This window comes from Cryptomeria japonica, chromosome 7 (genome assembly GCF_030272615.1).
Source record: "Cryptomeria japonica chromosome 7, Sugi_1.0, whole genome shotgun sequence".
Taxonomy (NCBI): Eukaryota; Viridiplantae; Streptophyta; class Pinopsida; order Cupressales; family Cupressaceae; genus Cryptomeria; species Cryptomeria japonica.
Window position 1 is genome coordinate 411439083 of NC_081411.1, and position 4473 is coordinate 411443555.

A 4473-nucleotide genomic window follows, 5' to 3' on the forward strand; every position below is an offset into this window, starting at 1 on the left:
GCCAATAAATGAATGATAATATTGTATTGTCTTGGATTGCTATTGGCATTTTCAAAGAGTTTAAAGTAAAACATGATCATCGACGGTCTAAGCTAGCAGTTGACCAAGTATTAGCGGCAAGTTAGTAGAATAATCAAAGCGCCCATATCCACCAAGTTCAAAAAGTGAGTTGGTTGTTACCACTAAGTTGGTGAATAACACAAGTGACTGATAGGTTTCTTTAGAGAAAGGTTTAAATATTGATCGGTGAGTTGGCCAACTTTAACAAGTTTACCATTCATTTCATCCTCTCTATTCTCATCGGCAAGATGAGAGTATTTCAAAAGACAACGCCTTCCCCTTGAACGTCCATCTGGCGGATTGGATACACCACGTAGCCTGGAAGGAAGGCGGAAATCAGTTTTATAACTACTTCCACCATTTGCTTTGCATGCCGATAGATATGCATGCTATCGTGCTCTCTAACTTCACTCGCAGGTATTGAAGACCATTCGCAAGTATTGAAGATGTTGGGTATGTTGATAAGACGTTAGAAATACTCAAGCAAGTGAATAATATTCCGCCTGTGCTACAACCGAATTCCATGTTTTTTTTTTGTTTTTTTTTTTGCCAGTAATCTCCTTGCTCCCACAGCATGCCTTGAGGAGATGTCATTCTGCGAAAGTGCAATGTGTATTCCGCCACCTTAGGCGATATTGTTTCTCCTTAGCCATCGATGATATTGCTTCTATTTGCATTTTGGGATATCGCTTCTATTTGTATTTTGGTGATGTCATTTGTCTCACATCGCAATTAGAAGTGCTCTAGTCGACTTGCAGCATTTCGGAGAAGATGTCATCTTAGAGCGGTGGTTCGAGTGAAACACGCCCTATGAGCAAACAACTCTCTAGCGCACTGGTTAAACCCCTCTAAAACTCCTATCACTCCTATCCTTATCAGATTGGACACTGACTGGGGCGTAAGATCACCCAGGTCTGTTGATGTGTTGCTCGGGGGAGGGGAACCCGAGCTGTTGGTGGCGGGGTTTAGGTTCTTGAAATGTGGTTTGATCAACACGATATAGGACACCATGATTATGATTTGGGTGTCCTTGCAGGATATGGGACATTGACATTGATTATAGATGAACTTATGTAAGTTTCAGTTCAAATCGATATCATTCATGCATTGAAGAATACTGGGTCGGTTTACTTCAAAACCTATGCTCGCTATCACAAGGAACTTTAAATATGTTTTCTTTCCAAATACAGATTGAAGGAGGAGTTGTGTCAGATATCATGAAATATGGAGAATGAGAGATATGATTTGTTTAATAAACTATCCCAAAGAAACGTAATGCAATGATTCTAACAGTAGCACGGTGTTGTTTTAAATGATCTTTCAAGCTTTCAACCCTATGGGATAAGAGGGAGTCAAGAGATATTTTTAAACATTGTTTACAAATTTCCAATTTGCTGCAATTGGTAATAAAAAGACGCTTTAGAACTTCTTAGTATAAGAATTTGCAAAACACATCATCATGAAATACAAGGCTCAAGAGTATGAGTATGCCCCGATGATCACCACCATGATTCCAGAAGTTCATGATACCAAGATTGGGCATATTAATTTGCAGGAAATCAAAAATTTCTTCATGGAAAGCGACAAATCAAAGTTGTCCTGTAGAGTGGCAAGAAGCGGTTTGATTGAAGCAACATGTTTTCCCATAGCAATTCAATGTACAGATTTGATGATAGAATGCTCAAAAAGATATAATCTAGATGCAAGAGAGATAAGAGCTGCAGATGGATCCTTAATGGCCAAACTTGATGGAATTTCAATAGCTATTATTCTTCGTTTGCCATATAAGGAAAAGTTCACTCACATCGATAAACAAAAAGCTTACAAATACTTCAGCGATAATAGAAGCAAATGCCTCAATAATTTGGCTAAAGAATGGATGGTTGCGCCACGAGGAGGACAGTCTCAGCTTCCAAAAACACTCCATCGTTCTCTTTTCATCAAAGAGATTTGTTACTTGATTTTGTTACTCCATAGAGTGACAGGAAGTCCTGACTCCACTGAGTTTGCAATGTGGATGTATCTCTTCATAACAGTCATCTCTGTCGGGTTAAGTACTAATGGCGTCCTGAATCAAGAAACTCAAGTTTACCATTATTACAAGCAATTGCAACTTGAGGAAAGCTTCGTGTATTTCAGGCGGGTGAATGATGCTTTCACAATGTGGGCAGTAAGGTTACTACAAGGTGACATTGCCACCAGAATATCAAAGCAAGCCGCTAATTTGATAAAGAAATATGAAAGTTTCTTCATCCAGTTTCTGAGATTTACCTATCTTCGAGTAGGAGGATTTGAAGGTTATCCACACAAGTTACCCAGATATGTTGATGATAAGCTCATTTTAGTTGAGCTTTGTCGGCAATTGGTTTCAGTTCAAAAGAAATGTAGAGATAGAAAGAATAAAGGGGTAGCTTTCCCTATTTGTCTTGGGCACTATAGATGTGAGTCAAGTTCAAGAGCAGATGAGGCAGAAAAAGCTTTATCCAGAGTCAATTTGTATCCATACCAGATGAGGTTCCCTTTTGATAGCAAAGATTATGTCAAGAACAGCTTAAAGTTAGGTCCTAGCTATTTTCATTTTCCTAATCTCGAAGACTTTTGGGAGGATTGCGAAGATGAGTTCGAGGTTAGAAAAAGAGATTGGACAAATTTAACTTTGAAGCAAATGAATGATTTCAAGATGGATTGGACCATAGAAGGCATTGAAGATGATGGATCTGATTTGATTGATCCTATCTATTTTGAGCAAGTCCAGTCCCAGCCACTTCCCAGTTTGAATTGGGCAGATCCGGAAATGAGAGATGTCAGAGAAAGAACAAGTTTTGTAATCAAGAATTCTGAAGCCTGAATTAAAAAGAAGATTACTCAAATGACTGCTACCAGACCAACAAAGGAAACTCCAAGAAGGAAAGGAAATTAGCTTGAGAGTTCTACTTCGCTACATTCTTCCCATACTCTAGCTAGGGATACTTCTTCTTACCAAAATACTCGAGGAAGTGATGGAGATGAAGACCCTCCAAGGAGGAACAATCTTCAGAACACATGTGGTGATGAACCTTGACAAAAGAGGAAGAAATCCAGAGCAAAAGACATAGAAGAAAATTCTATTGCAAGTCAAGTAAAGGATCAAGTTCCAGTGGAAATTTTGGATGACACAAGATTTGATGATGGAATGCATTCCATGTCTCCATCAGTTCCTATTGAATCCCTACGACAAGAAGCACAACAAAATACTTTAGTCATGGATTCATCATTTCCAAGCAATCCAAGCGATCAATTTGAAGAAATCAGAGAGATGACAACAACACTGGTAGCAAGACAAGAAATCACCCAAGAGTCCACAGAAAATTCTTCTTTCCCATGGTTAGAACAAAGTCTATTGAAGAAGAGGAAGGTAGAAAAGTTGGTGGTACCTGAATTTAGTAGCATATTTGATCTCTTTGGAAGAGCTGAAAAACCAAAGAAACTCAAAGTATCCTCAAGAATAAAGACTGATCCAAATTCAAAGAATATGTGCTTAGAAATTGCTCAACCCATATCTGAGAAGGATACAAATGAGGCCACCTCTGCAGACTTTGTTGTGACAAAGATTGATATGGGACCTTCTTCTCATGAGTCTGATATTCAGAACTTTAATGTGATGGCAGCCAGAATGGTGGAGAGAAGTGAAAAGGATAAGCAATCCAAGGATCAATTGAAACAACAAGTGCACACTTTGTCTTCTTACTTGAAATCTGTAGTTGATACCTCCACTATGCCACTAAGTGTAGATCGCCAGCCAATTATATTGACACCAGAAGGAGAAATTGAAAGGAATGTTATGGATAATCTTCAAAAGTACCAAGCCTATGGAAAGGTAATTGAAGGTTGGGTAGAAAAGGTAAAAACTCTTGCATGTGATTTCCTAGTCCAAGCAAAATCTATCCATGATGAGGCCTTAATAACTCTCATGATCGAGTTTCCTTTCTCTCATCTCTATTTATGTATTGTAATAAAGGATAATCTTGGCTCTTTTCATATGAGGTAGTTATCCTAAGTTCTCATTTTGGGTAGTTATTCTAAGTAGTTATTTCTCCCAAAGTTGAGGAAGTTATTTCAAGTAGTTGAGGAAGTTATAAAGTAGTTATAAAGGTGGTTAGGGTAGTTACCTCAGGTGGTTACCACTTCACCTATATATACCTCATTATTATTCAATGTGAGGGATTCCACTTTTTCACAAGCTTTGTATAAGAGACTTGGATAGTGTTATTCAAGCAATTAAGCAATAGAGATCAATTTGGATGTGTGTTCAACTTATTCTCATGGGTTATTATCAATGTTCTTATGTTTAATTGATGATTACCTAATGCTTTCCCTTTAACATTGAATGTGAAGAAGTTTATTTCAAGTTGTGGTATCTCAAACTTGATTATA